Here is a 16,157-nt window from a genome sequence, read left to right as displayed (position 1 = left end):
AAAAGTCCAATTCGGGACAAAATGCTGAATCTTTGCAATTTCCTTCACAATATACCAGCTACAAACTGGTAAGTTGCAATAAAAGTGTCACCCTATGAAAGCACATCATCAGTCTGTGACACCAAATATGGTAATACTCAAATGCTTGGTGCTTGATAGCACTGTGTTGACTCTAAACCGGTTTTAAAAACAGCTTTTCACCACTTTTTTCATTTAAATGTTGAAATTAACTTTACATATACTGTATGAAAAATTAATTATATTCAAAAATATATGTTTAAGGAACTAAAGCTCAAGTTGTACCATGTGGATGACATCTTTATTTCAATACAAGGCTGCCTACATGTTTTGTACGTTGGTCTTTGCTAATAAATAACACCAGTACAAAGTTTGTTAGACTGTTGGACTTAACAACACTGGGTAATTTTCCAACATTGAAACTGGTCCAAAATGGAACCAGTTACCTACTATCGCAACCCAACCCCTCTCAAGACACTTGCCACTCCCATTAAACCTTTTTTTTCAGCCAAGACATATGGAAGCCACACATGAGCCAAGACACACCACTAACAGAGCCAATAACGAACATCTAATACGACAAGAATCATTATAAAGACAAATCAAAATTTGCAGGATGTGTTTAAAAAAAAAAAAATAATGCAGTTCAACGTGCATTTGATCTTTGAGACTCGACTAGATGTTGGAAACAGGCTGTATATTTACTTGCCATGCAGTGTCAAAAACACATAGCTTACTTTATTTGCAGAATCATCCAAAATAGACACAACTATAGTTTTTCTGCATATGGATATAACGCTCTAAATACATGCCTTCATTGTTAAAACAAGTGGTTAATCACTGAGGCTTTTTGTCAAATAGATCAAATTACACCAACAATCGAACAGAGAGAAAGAAAGAAAGAAAGAAAGAAAGAAAGAAAGAAAGACAGAAAGAAAGAAAGAAAGGCAGAACGAGCGAGTGTGACAGAGAGGGAGGAAAAGAGGAAGCGAGACAAAAGGTAGAGAGGCGCTGGAAACAGAGGGGGAGACAGATCGGGGGAAATAGAGAGCGACAGAGAGAGAGAGAGAGAGAGAGAGAGAGAGAGAGAGAGAGAGAGAGAGAGAGAGAGAGAGCGGGCGCGAGAGAGAGAGAGGAGGAACCGCGCGATGTGCAACGTGCGACTGATGAGCATCTCCGCCTTCTCACTGCCGTGCGCCTCACTTCCCCTTTCTGCAACACTTCTTTTATGCAATTAAAAAATATATACTTTAACGTTTCTCTATTCACTATAATACAAAAAAACATATGTTTAAAAATCCAGATGTAAAAGGATAAAAGACTGTAGGCTATGCATATATAAAATACCAAAATTAAACACAGAGCTGAAAATGAAGAATATGAAAGAATGAACATATTATGACATCTTCTGACATCTGAACCTGAAGAGAGAGATAAATAGAATAAAAATATGATGTTACTGATAAAGAACTTGACGCACGCATCTGGACGCTGCATTTAACACATGTCACATGAAAAAGACATGAGTGGGAGAAAAAAGCCTAAATAAAACATTTTCACTGATCAACCCTGCTCGTGTTTTATTTAAAGCTATTAAAAAAATTGCACATCGCCCAGTGATCTTTCGTGAGCGCACGAATCAACGCACACAGAGAGCAGCCTTTATCCAAATCTACATCGCAGCTTCCTCCACCAGGAAACATCCTTGCAAACACGTTGCCAGTAACACCAGCAAAAAATACAACAAAACACTGCAAATTATTTTTTTTCCCCATCCATAAATGCACAAAAACGCTTTAAATGCTCCTCTAGTTTTGCACACAAAAACATCTACTCAATTTCATACACAGTAAAGAAAGAAAATGCGAATTATTATAATAATTCAAATAAAAATCATAAGAAAACCGACTGAGCGCAGCACAGCCATCCCTCCCAAACCTGCTTTATAGGTGTGTAACGAGGATGTCGTTTTTTTCCGTTACCTGCTATGTTGATGTAATTTTGTATGTTATTTTGTCCTTTTAATGTCCTTTGAGCGCGGTCCCTTGTCCGTGTCCTCTTGTGTCCGTAGGAGAGACTGAGGGTTGAACGCGTCCGTAGCCTATATTTTAGCCTATTTATAAGCCTCTCTTTCTGACCTTTGTCTCTTAAAACGGGGGGACCGGAGACATCAGCAGCAGTGGAAAATCACCGGCCTGCCTCCTCACAGAGCAACAGGAGAGCCGTGTGTTGGATGCCTTCAGGACCCAGAGGCAACGTCGGAATTTTTTCAAGTTAGCGATCACACGAGCAAAGCAGTAGAAATGGATTTGATTTACTTGCTCGTAATTACTGACATGTTTTTACTTCAACTGAATGTTTTACCCGTGAGCTGTTGTAATAAACTATGTGACAATTGGTGCATTTTTTAAAATCCATTGGATGAATTTGAAAATGTTCCTGAGTAATTAATATGCTAAATGCATGAGATTATACCACAGTATCAACTCTTGGAATTGCTGTTGTTGAATAAACCTGACTAGTTTTGTTGTTTTTTTTTTTAAGATTGCACCAGTAAGATAACTTTATGGTACTCTAAAGAAGATGTAGTAACCTACCCATGTGTGAAATGTCCAAAATCAACAGATGCCAAGTACAAAACGTAAAACATAAACTGATGCATTTTTTTCCTAATCATCATTCTGCCACAATGTAGGCTAGCTCTGCTCCAGGGACCGTTTTATCATCAACTTCCAACCACAAGCCCCCACAGTGTTTAGGTTTCAATCTAGGTAGTGGAAATTTACGAGCATACTTGAACGCAGCATTAAGGAGCATTAAAGTGGCAGTTCCCCCCACCCATTTCACGAGTTGGTAGGCTGATATCTAAACCGACTCTCACGAGCGCACGCTTAGATTCTCAGGCGCGCTCCCGGCAACCTTCACCACCACCACCACCCCTTTATGCGCGCGCCACACAGTGTGTTTGTGCACGCGGTGCTGGAAATAAGGGAAAATGCATTCTCCATACAGAGCAATAACAGCAGCAGTTTGTTTCAAACAGCAAATAGAAATAGTATTTTATCATATAGTTAAATTATCATCTTTATTTTATCATTCAATGTCTATTATTTAATAGCCTATTAAGTAGTATTTTATCTCACATGGTAACACTGCAAATTCTGTCTAATATTCAGCAAAAGGTTTAATGTGAACTTATTTTTTAAAATCATCTTTTGAATGGCCTGCCTCCTCACAGAGCAACAGGACGCCTTCAGGGCTACAGAATTTTTAACAGCCTACTGTATGAATATAAGTCTTAACTAAATAGTATTAGGCCTAATAAATGCAGATGAAATAACAGGGACACCTTAAGGTATAATGCAATCCAACAGCGTACTTGGCTCTAATCATAAAGTAAATGCCTGCCTGACAGTCTCATTAGTGTTTATTGCAGCATCTACTGGAGGTCAGATGTTCTTATTATTTTGTCAACCCCCCTGAACATTTCTATAGGGACTTACTGAGTGCCTTACTGCACTCTATTAAACTACAGTGTCTTGATTCTCATAAAGAGTTAAATGAGTTTATAATGACTAATGGTTCTCAATAGCACAATTTATAGTGATGACTGCAGTATTTCTATAATATCCATATGGTATCTTGTGTTTCTATTGAACTCAAAACTCAATTGTGAGTTTCCAATAATCTGGAGAATTCATCTGTTTCACTAACATTGCTATAGGTACTCACTGTAGTTTGTGTAGTAGTTTCTGTGTATATATTGCTATAACTTTCCTAAAGGAATATGTTTGCAGTGATATTTGCTTACAGTCTTCATAAGTTTAATTGCAGGAACATATATATTTGGTATAAATATTAATGAATCTGCAGAACATTATTTTGTTGACGCTGTAACCTTTTCTCCTGCACTACTGTAAGGCCTTGTCGTGTTTGACCAATCATTTGCATGGAAAGATATCTCGAAAACTACCGTTTGGATTTGCATGAACTATGAAGTGAATATTCATAACCCCCAGAGGATAAATTCCAATGTTTTTGGTGACTTCCCTGACCTTTCATCTAGCACTGACATGAGAACAAAGTTTCCATTTGTACAAGGGCTGCAACAAATGATTATTTTTGATTACTGAAGTATCTTGTTTAACCTTGTACCTTGATCTGGATTAATATTTTGGTCTATGAATTGTCAAAAAACAGTGAAAAAAAAAAGCTCATCATAATTTTCCAGAGTCCGGTTGATGTCTTCAAATGTGTTTTGTCCAAAGCTGCAAAATATTCAGTTTACAATGAATAAAACTGCAGCAGCAAACCTTCTCATTGGAGAGGCCGAAACAAGATAATGTTTGGATTCTTTGTTTGAAATATTACTGAAAAGGTTAATTGATTATCAAAATAGCTACTGATTCATTCAATTTTCTCTCAAACAATTAACTGATTAATCGACTAATCATTGCAGCTGTGATTTGTACACAAGAAATTTAGGAGATTACCATTACAAAATGGATGTATTGACTTTTTTGGTTGGTGGAAATTCAGACCTCTTGTTCATTTTAATATAGCCATATGGGCTGATGATCTACAAACAATTGAACAAAATTATCCTTTTATTAGTTAACTTGGTATTTGGGTGCATCAAAGAGCACTTAGCAGGACAATCACAATTCAAGAACAGACAGTAAACATTAATTTGTTTCCCAATGTGTCGTTGTTGTTGTGCTTTCTGTGGCAGACTATTTTGGGTGTTACCGAGGAAATAACCTATTGAAAAGAGTGAGTGAATAATTTTAATACTTAGACTGACATGAAAACAATGCCTGATGAGGAAAATAACAAGCACATTAACAGAGTCTTATTTACATACAGATCTGATGCTGTATTCAAATAACAGGGAAGACACATATGATTTATTACCCAAACTGTCTGTTGTCAATGTCCATTGTGCTGTAGAAGTACTTCCTGGCCTAGCTGGCCTACCTCTGTCATGTGTATGGGCATCTTTTTACAAAGAAAAAAAAAATCTGTGGTCTGGTTAACCTGCTCATCTTGGGAACTTGCGCTTGTTTCTGTCTTTTGTTTTTGTCTGATTCTTGCTCTTATTCAACAGTGCTTCAGTGTCAACTTCTCTGCCCTTTCTTTTTCTGATTTGTGGTGAAAAAAGGCCTCACTTGGACATTTCTTTCCATTTATGTCTCGAGCGGCAACGCGTTGACAGCTAGCATTAACCTCTGTCCTAAAAACTCTTTATATCCACTTCTTATCTGGAGCCCTTGACTGGTAGTGAATGTCACCCGTCCACTGTTTTTCAAACACTATCTTACTACTCTGTTTAAACTGGCTTCATGTAATGACTGGCTGAGTAATGTTCCAGGCTGAGTAAGAATTCAAGCATACATATATAAAATCAACAATACAGTGAGATTAAGAGAGAAAGCAAACCTTAATGTATAAATTCCATAAACTCTAAAAAAAAAAAAACAGCAACAACTTTTTAGAGGCCTAAGGGTTAAGAGACATTACTATTACTACTATTACACTACTAATACATGACTATTCAAGACTCAGCTTAAAATTATATGGAATAGTAAAGAGTTAACACATTTGCAATCAACTAAGCTGTTTATGTTATTCATAATACTAATTAATTTCAGTTCTTACAGCAAAATGAATTAGATTTTTGCAAGTTTTTCATCAAGTAAAACAAGAAGTCTTGTAGATAAAACTTGAAAGTTAGAGGCAGCTCCAAAAAAAAGGTCAATAATTATATTTAATAACTTTTGTTTTCAGCATCAAATATAATGAAATTAGATATATTTTGTCTGATTTAAAGAACGACTGTTCAATTTAAACCATTACGAAATGTTATCTATTGCAGACATTACTTCAGCGATAAGTGTTGAAATGTTTTAATGTGATAAAAACAAGATAGTATCATCAGCAAAAAAAGTAAGAAACAAAGATGAAGATCCAGCAACATTAATGTAAATGTAACCATGACTGAACAAAAACTATTAAAACCTGTTCTGATTCTTGTGATGCTAAAATGTTGGGTACATATGATCTGAGGTGACTCATGACCAACGCCTATTGAAAGGAAAGAAGGATGGGAAAAGAGAGAAAGAAGGAAGTGAAAGAAAATTCTCCATTTGGTTCCAGTCAGTTCAGCAGCTCTATAATAAAAATAACAATAACAATACTTTTACTATACTTGACAAACACAATATTATTCACAAAAACAGTAATGTTTTGCTTAGAGTCTTTTGTGCATTTGTGAAATCAAATGTAATGTAATGTACATGTACATGGAAGGATTTTAACAATTGCTCTTATTTTTTCCTCCATTTTGTCTTCGGCAGAGGTGTTTGTATTGCTCTGCTAGATTCAGATTAGCTAGATTCATTAATTTATTTAAGAATTTCTCCTGCTGTCAAAATTAGATTATTTGGGGAACATAAAATAATCTTACGTATTTTTGCTGTTGATGTTTATTATCACTACCAATACACGCTTCGGGGCAATACATACACTCTGTACAACGACACCCATATGCAGCCCTATAATGGTTCTTTATCTATTCAAAACAAATGGTCAGAGTCAATGTGTTGCTAAAGTTAACCAAGAAATTGGCACGTAGAGTCACACAGGCCAAAGCAGAAGGGTGAAGATAAGGATATTCTGGTTTTACTGCTTTGTAAAAAGGTAATTACATTTCATCATATATAGGAACAGAAGAGAAATAAAACAAACTAGTGGTATAGTGAAGGAGTTTTTCGCTAAAATGACTTGTTGTTTCTTGTAATCATGTGGCCAATTCTTGATATTCTGTACCTTCCTGTACCGAGCTCTGTCATTGGACAACAGCTTTTCCCGGTCACTCACAGAGATCAACAACAGTGAAATTCCACCATGTGACCATGAACCTGTTGACCTTGCATATTCTGAGAACAAACCTTCCTTCAAGTTTATTTTAATACAACTATAAAGTAGAGTATATAATAGTACTAAAGAGTACTCTCTAGACCTGGAAAAAAAACAAAGTTTAAGTTAAATGCATTTTTATTCTTTTACATTATTATGTAATTGCATTTTTAAAATCTCACTACACATGTTTAAATTTGAATCAATTTTGCAACATTAAATCAATTCCAATTTTCTTGCAATTACCAGCTTTTATTTGCTAAATGGCCAAACAGACCTGGGATAGTTAGTGTTTGCAGTGCTACAGATTGAAGATGGAATTCTGGCTCAACAAGCTAACATTGTTATGAGATTTGTGAAGGTCTAAATGGGGATTAGGGTTATGGTTCCTCACCCAATTTGTCACAGATGGGTGATTAAAAAAAGGGAGGTGGGGCTAATTTTGCTCCAGTCATTTTTATATTTAAGCATAATAGAAAATACTGCATGGAAATTTAAGAAACATGACATGTAGAATCTGGATGTCTCTCCACAGCAATTTAGAGTATTTAACACAAACACACAGAGTTTGCCTGACATGTCTTGTCTCTGAGCTGGAGCAACAGCTTAAGACAGAGGGTGTGTTTCTTACTGTATATATCATGTTGTCATGTATAACTATGTGGTGGAGCAGCATTCATCTTAACAGTATAGATTTAGAGAGACATGGGTGCATTTTGACCTGGAATCCCTCCATTACAGTTAAATGCAAATGTTTTACTTAAACTGGCTGTGCAACAAGTCCTCCATTTTAAACAACCACATAGGTTGTTTGTACCTGCACTCCAGAACGACCCACTGGAGCGTAATATGCCGCTTTCCAAAACTGTTACAAATCAAAAAATAATTATGTTTTATGGTGTCACAAAGCTGTGGTTAAGCTCTGGTTAGGTTTAAGCACAAAAAGCACTTGGTTAGGGTTAGGAAAAGATCATATTTGGGTTAAAATGATCACTTGAAACGTGGTTAAATCGTTGTCATCATGGTAACAGTAAACACGTTTAAACAGTTTTTTAAAAAATGTCCCAACTCGCGGTTGAAAACATGACACTCGTGATTGGAAATGGGAAGTGAATAGTAGTCTCCCACAGCCACTTTTTGCCTCCTCCTCAGAAGGAAACCACCATATATTGATGACATCTCAACTGCATCACTTCCCCAGATCATAATTACTACGGCTGCTATATGATGTCTCTCACTCAATCATTACTACAGGTCATTTTTAGCGACTAAATTTACGATCTATAGTGTCGTTTTTCTTTGGAGGACAGCCTCGGTTGTGATATACAAATGAATTTGGCAGCAGGGGTACACATAGCACACGCTAAATTCACACCTTCCAACACAGAGAAAGAGGTAGCAGTACCTCTGGCTTCGTCTCGCGTTCCCACAAACACAACTAGCCACACTAGCAAGTGGGAAGCCAACTAGGGATCCTGTCCTGCTTGTTGTAATAGATACTTCCAGTGGTTGATTTGGGCACCTGTACAGTATTAGGGGAACTTGGGTGGGCAGCATGAACCTCCTGTGTAATACATCCACCTGGAAAAGTGAGAAAAAGAAACAGGAAGTGAGTTCTTCATTCTGTCGGTCAAGACGAGTCCAAATAAATGTAATCTGGCCAATTTTAACTTGTGAAATCAACCACCGTTTTGTCATACACATGTATTGTTTCCTCTACAGAGACCTCTATCCTCTAGTCCTTTTAACCATGACTTGATGAATTTATTTAAGTCCTACCAACGTCAGATGATCGAAAGACATAACACGTTTTTTTTATGACAATTGACAAAACAAACCAATGATGAGCATAATTTAGCTACTAATAACTGAATCACTTTCACTTGTGATGTAGTACTGTTGGTTCACAGGTCGGAGGCCTCACATTTACACTGCACAGTATGTACTCTGAGCTGAGATGAAGTGTATGAATTACTGACTTCCTTTGAGTAACAACAGCCAGTTGAGCAGGGTTAGCGGTTTCTCACGGTGGCAAATGAATAGTATGGATGAATGACAGTTAACTGTATGACATGGAGGACCAGGGGACCTGTTTCACCAGATTTGCAACATGCGAGTTGCAACATGCAACATGTGACCATTTGCTTGACTGGTTTATCAAAAGAAACACCATACTTATAACCCATGCATGAGCATGCAAGAGGACTGTAAAACTGACAAAGGTATCAGCAATTTGCAAGTGATAATCATTTATGTAATGGGGAACTGGCAACATTTGTGATCTGCATGTAAGCAGTGCTTGAAAATCACCTCTGTGAAACAGGCCCCAGGTTTGCTTGGTTGGCAGTGTTATGTCGCATCTCGGGTGGCCAAGATCCAACATAAAATAGATAGGTCTTATTTCGATACGGAAAATCTGAATGACGACATTAGGAACGTAGATTGCTAACACATAAACGGAAGGACATCAATGTTCTGGTGAGGTTTTCATATAATTCTTGTTATTGTACATGCCATACAACTTATAATGTTCTAACGTATCTTTCATAAGTTGCTTTAAGTTGCTAGATCATAACAGTTAACAATACATGTTATAATAACATGAAAAAATGGCAGTGATATGCTGCCATATAATCTGGTCACAGCATCTATTCTCATGTAAGAGCACAAGACCAACAGACACACACAAAGATAGAAACCTTGCAGGCGGCTTTTCCATACTTTGGCATTGATTCTCTGTCTTATTACATAAACACTAAGGTGCATGTTTGTTTATGATCTCCATAAACACACACCCACCAACACATTACGTACACATGCAAACATGCACACACTTGTTCCTAAAGGCAACTTTGCATAATCCAAATGACTTAGAATGACCACTGAAATATGCTGCAGGGAAACAAACTTCCTGCTTACTTTCCTATCAAATGAAGTGGTCTGGTTTAGATAATAAAGTTGCACTCGAGTGTTCCGCTGTGATGCAGTTGCACGCATAGATATGGTTGTACGTGGTTGAACTTCACTCTGGTGCTGAATATGAGACTTGCTGAAGCAATTTAGTTTTATGTATCTGCACAGTGATGAGAGACGAAAACAACTTGATAAGGGTGGCATTACAACTTCGTCAGCAAGAGTAAACAAATGAGACCATGTTGATTGTAGCTGATGAAAGGAGAGTGAGCAAAATGGCCACAAATTATGGTTTTCCACTTGCACCAAGCAGCACCACAAGGAACTACAAGCATTCAAGCTTAAGCAATGTAAAAGGTGACATTTTAGAGGTGCACTGGTTTGAACAAACCCCTAGAGAGCCTGTTGTCTGATGAGCTTCATCTTGCCAGTTTACTGTGGGGGTTTCTTCTTGTACAATTCCTCCCTGACATATTTAGAACCAATTTCCCTTATAAACTAGCTGTGAATATGTCCATATAGTGTTGTGTAGACCATTTTTTATTGAACAATAGTGTTCCAACCCAGCTCACTAGGGGAGCTTTCACACTAACAGAGCTTTCAGAGTATACTTTATAACTAAACCAGAACCTGGACAACCTCATGGCTCTGGTAGTTAACTAAAATAACCAAGAGTGAGGCAGTTGCTGTGGTGTGATCTTTGTTCTCATATATCAAATTTTTATTGAAACAGTAACAAGGTTATATTATTCTTTATTGTTATGTTTTCTGCTGAAAACATGATGTGTTCTGTAAGGAGAGGCCCTGGTAATCTTTGCTTATTTTTAAATCCAAAAAATATGATTGTTCCCATCCAGTGTTCATGGAGAGATTTATGTTTGGGTTGGATCTGTCGATATGTTGATGGAATTTATTGATTCTCAGAGGAATGGAAACAAAATTCACAAGGGCTAATTGTCTTCTGAAATGAAACCCATAAATGAGTTGGAGATACGTTGCTCATGGATATCAGACAAACACAGTCTGTGCTTGTCCAAACTTGAGCTTGCATGCAAATTGTGATTGCTTCCTTAGATGCAAACTAATTTAGTGCAGTGGAGGCTGCACCTTGTTTACTCAAATGCTTTTATGCAAATCAAAAAATAATGAAATTCAGGTGACTTCTTGGTTCAGCAGAGACACAAAACTACTGAACAGATACAGATGGGAAGACCTGCACCTGTAGCCAAATTTCAACTTGATGAGATAGAGTCGAAAGGGTAGAGCCACTGTGGACAGTTTTATGCTTACTTTAAACAATACATTGAAGGTACAAATAAATTAATTCATGTTATTTTATTAATATCATTTCTCTATTTATGTATTTATGTGTTATATATTTGGGTATCATACACCAAAGGCCAGCATTATTGCCTGCAGAATAGGTTTGATGGCAAGTTGCAGCCCAAGAGTTAGAACTGACAATTGATAACCAGGACCTTAAAGGAAAACTACAGTTTATTACAACTTGGGTTTTATTTTCAGATATATTATTTTCCACACCAGAGTAATTTCTGAGACCTCTGAAGACGGCTGTAGTGTTAAAAGTAGGTCAGATGGGGAAAGAAATATGAGTAGTTAGACAATTGTACAGGTTGTAAACAAACCCCCAGGTAGATGTAGGTATTTGGAAGAGAAAATGGAGGCAAATGCTTATCAAACTGTCTGTTGTAAACATCCTTCACAGTTTACAGACTTCTTGGTTCACATTTACAGTAGCAGTTGCCATAATTGTGTGTACTCACAGTTTTCCTGTGCAATGCTGTTTATTAACGATGATACAAGTATGCTCATTTATTCACTTAACTGCCAGTTTAAGTGGTTTACATAATCTGGTTAACCTGTCAGGTTTTCTACAACCAGTATCATCATCTGATGGCTCTAATTTGTCGTCTAGTTGGACCTTTTTTTCACGATGTTGCCAAAATTACTTTGGTGAGTGCAATTTTATCTTAACTGAGAACTACTAGGTTTCATGGGCTACAGCTATGAGAGTAAAATCCAAGTTGTAATAAAGTATAGTTTTCCTTTAAAGTCCAAAGGATAGTCTTTTTTGTGGTTATCTTTTTATTGGAGCTGACTGACCTATCATCACCTTCTAAGTTGATATGTTGAACTTATTAGCAAACAGTTGTTTATTTCCACATCCAGCAGTTACGGAGCAACTTTATCATTCATTTGGAGTCGTGTTTCTGTCCACCTGGCGAATGTAGGTCCAATATTCACTCTTTTTTAGCTCTGTTTTTGCTCTCTACCAACCCCTGAGGGAAATATCTGGCCCTTTAGCTGCTAGATGCTCCACTCTGTTCACCAGCAAGTCCCTAACTGTGTCTGTTTGCCATTTGGTGCTGAGCAGGAAGTGTATAGTGGGTTTTTAGAGCTTTTTGTCTAAAAACAGTCTCTGCTGCAGCCAAAAACAGTTTGAGAGTGCTGAGAGTGAACCAAAACAGTAAAGTCTGAGCCTTACTGCTAAACTGTGAGCTGAAACTCGCTATAAAGATCCCTACAGTAATGCTGAGGGGAGCTGCAGAGTCGCTGATAATTCTCTGTAGGTCCATCGCTATGAATGACACCTCTCACATTAAACGTTGTCATTTGATACATTGTTACTATCAAAAATATTGATTATAGCCATCATCCTGTAAGTGGGTCATCATTGGAATCCATTGTAAATGCCAGAAATTCAAGCAGCTAGGGAGAACAGGGTTGTTAGTCACACTTTTTACTTTCATTTGAATCCCTCAAAAACGGTATCCTTAATAGATTCCCTTTCAATGTGTAATGAAAGTCTAAAGTGTCAGGTAGGAATGGAGTGACCTTACTCTCCTTAAACCCATTCTGTTCAAAAGATGTAGACTGTCAAATACATCTTGTGCACTTGTGACATTCATCCCCATCGTGGGGTTGGTAGTCACACTATGGGGTTGGTTCTCCTTATGTTATTTTAATGGGGAAAAATAAAAAATGGAGGCAATCTTAAAAATGTTTTAAAAAGAAGAATTAAGAAAAAGTTTAATTTAATTGAAATGCAGCAACCTAACTCATCTCCTGCATCAAGAGAACATAAACAGGAAAAATTCCTATAAGTGCATTTTTTCAATCCTCATATAATAATATAAAGAACAATACAAAGACCAATAATACTACACTCATCCTTATGTCAGTTACTATCACATTCAGAGGTGCAGTTCTGACAGATATACACTGGCAGTCCAGCTGTGCAGTCCTTATGTGCCCACTGCTTGCACAGGATGCACTGCAGCCATGTCTCCTTGAAGCAGCTGTTTGAGAAGAGCTCTGCACACACCAAGCAGAAACATTCATCTTCATCTGAGGATGACTCTATCTCCTGTCTCTTCCTTCTCTTGGTCTAGATTTTTATTTTCAGCTTGAGAGAACAGGGATTTTTTTCATCCTCTGCTGAGTGGCTGCCTTTTATTTTTCAATCCTCTCCTTCACTGGGGTGTTGTTGAGGATGCAACTCGTCAGTGTTTTTCTTTTTCGGGTCTTCTTCCTGGGTCCAGCCTTTGGGAATGGCCTTAGCTCCTCTGGAGTAGCTCTGTTGCATCCAGAGCTAGTATATGGTTCTGAAGGGAGAGGCACAGTAGTATTGGCCTGTGAATTGGGGGGTGTGAGGTGCCAGGGTGGCAAGGTATTCATTTGCAGCTTGGCTGGGGTCAGAATTTCGACAGCCAGCCACACAGGCAGGAGCAAATGCTGACTTGGAGAACACCTCCCTGTTGAAAGGATATGTACTACTCGCCAGCATGACTGAATGTTGACCAAGTTTACAGCAAGAGGGAAGGCTACAATTTTTGTTATTTCGTGAATGGTCATTGTTTTACCCAATTTACTCAACATAAAGGCAGATGAGGCAGTGTTGACTTGCCTCTTTAGTGGGCCATACACAGACAGATCAGGTGGTGGGAGCAATGGGGGAGAAACGATAGCATCCCAACCCCATTCTCTTTGGCATAGTTCAGCCCATCAACCGACAGGTGGGAGCTGTGGTTGTCCATGAGCAGGAGGCATGATTTTTCTCTGCTGCACCTTGTAAGTGCCACAAAATGTTTGGGGAAGTCCAAAAAATGCTCCTCTTTCATCCACCCTCTAGGGTTTGCCCCTCCTGCATTTCCTGTGGGGGAGGAAAATTAGAAAATGGTCATGAAAGTTGACCCAGGGGAAAATAAAGAAGGGAGGAATACTGTTCCCAGTGGCAGAGACAGCACAGGAGAGGGTCACTAGGGTTCCCCTTTCGGCAGATGTCAAAGACCCCACCTGCTTGTAGTCTCTCCCGACTACCTCCTCATTTGGTTTGTGGACAGTGGTAATACCAGTTTCATCCATATTCCAAATGGACTGGGGCTCAAACTGGTGTCTTGCCATGAGCTCCTCCAAGTTGGTGAAGAACAGGTCCACATTGTGCTTATTAAAGGCACTGGCATGTGCAAGGCTGGTGGCCTCCGGGGTCCTGATTGAGAGTGATGGATGTCTCTTCAGAAAGCCTGAGAACCAGTCTGCCCCTGCTGTCTCCTTCTCTGCACAGTTTGTGTGGACAGGGACAATAGTGTGGACTTCATACATGTATGCAAGTTTTTGGACTTCAACAGGAAAGAGGCCAAAATAAACTTCTGAGGCAGTGATGATGAATTCTACCAGTTGACTTTTCTGCTCCTCACTGAAAACTAAACGATTTTTGATATGCCCTACTGGCAGGGATGGGCAAATTCCATCTTCAGCAACCTTTGATGGGCTTATTTTATTGCAATATCTTGCCAGTGTTCGATAGTTAATCTTGAAGTCCTTGGCAGTGCTTCTGACTGTTTTGTTGTGCAGCTTCAACTCTCTAACTGCGCTGAGTATTACATCTGGTGGAGTCTGGCCCTTATTTGTCTTTCTGACAAAATTCTTTCCCATTTTTTTCATCTAAAAACAAAGAAAGGACTAGAACATTGAATTATGTTTTTCTTGCCATAATCATTCCTCCTATTCATACCGACCATTAGAAGATCCCTTCATAATGCACTTACAATGTAAGTGATGGGATCCAAAATCCACAGTCCTCCTTCTGTGCAAAAATGTATTTAAACATTTATCTGAAGCTAATATGAAGCCTTAGCTGTCCAAATTAGTCAAATGAAGTAGATATCTTTCAACGTTAGTCTTTTTAGTGCCAAAGTTCCTCTTTTTTTTCTATATTTCCACCGCAGCTCAACAGGGAAACACCGTCCAAAGAAAAAGAAAGAGGGAATTTGATGCTAAAAAGACTGTAAATGTGGCAGATATCCACTTGATATGACTAACTCAGACTGCTGAAGCCTCATATAAGCTTCAAATAAACTTTTAAATGCATTTTTGCACAAAATGACTGTGTGGACACACTGTGGATTTTGGCTTCCATCACTTACATTGAAAGCACATTTGAAGGAGACCATTTAATAGCCAGTATGAACAGGAGGAATGATTACAGCGGAGCGAGGAATTTAATTATATAATTTATTCCAACTTGTAGTGAAATTAGGAGACAAAAAAAAAATCAAAAGACAGTGAAAATAAAATGTCGCCTTTTCTATGTCTCAGTCTCTCCATCTGTCTGACAAACATTAGCCTGCAGCCAGGATGAAGCTGCAGAATGCAGGCTGTAACAAACACCATGAAGGGTGTTGTTGTGTTTGCACGGCAGCTGCTGTTAGTGTCGTTGGATGGGAGGTCATGTGACAGGAAAAGTGACAAACATCTAGATGGTAAACTTCCTGAAAGAAGCAGAGAGAAAAAGAATAAAGCCAACAATGTGTTTTATATCAAACAACCTAATCCGTATTTGTTTCCTGTCACGTTTTACTCTGGATATCATTAGTGTTCTGTTTCTGTCTGTACAGAGATTCGTAAAGCTGGATGTTGTCACATTTTTAGTTGCTAGATGTTGTTATAATGTATGTAGATAATTATGAACAAAATGTATCCTCTGTTTTTGTTTCCAAATACAATTATTCTGCTATTTCTTGCTGTGGTAAAGTCATTTCTAAAAAGTCAGATACATGAAGAAACTTTGTTGAATGAGAAAGAAATGGAGAGAAGAGTGAGAGGAAAAAAGAAGAGATGTGTGTGTTTGTCCCCAGAGGAAAGCAAGAGGCAGAGTGTGACAGACAGATGATTCAAAGTGAGAAAGAGGAAGACAAGCCGAGACCTTCAACTCCCAATGAAACTGCATTTCGACAGCGTCTTGCTTCCTCATTGTCAAGTATTTCCTGTCAAAACAGAGTTTTGTG

General features: G+C 38.1%; 1 protein-coding gene across 1 annotated transcript in view; it reads right to left on the bottom strand.

Moving 5' to 3' along the window:
• LOC121889328 (sodium- and chloride-dependent taurine transporter-like) overlaps positions 1-2,204 on the bottom strand; it is a 36,811-nt gene extending 34,607 nt beyond the window's left edge. Inside the window, exon 1 of the mRNA XM_042401197.1 lies at positions 2,001-2,204. The gene's annotated coding sequence lies outside the window, so the exon portion shown is untranslated. The remainder of the gene's footprint in view (positions 1-2,000) is intronic.
• Between the last annotated feature and the right edge of the window lie 13,953 nt (positions 2,205-16,157).

Source organism: Thunnus maccoyii, chromosome 3 (assembly GCF_910596095.1).
Source record: "Thunnus maccoyii chromosome 3, fThuMac1.1, whole genome shotgun sequence".
Lineage (NCBI taxonomy): Eukaryota > Metazoa > Chordata > Actinopteri > Scombriformes > Scombridae > Thunnus > Thunnus maccoyii.
This window is presented reverse-complemented; position numbering and strand designations above follow the sequence as displayed.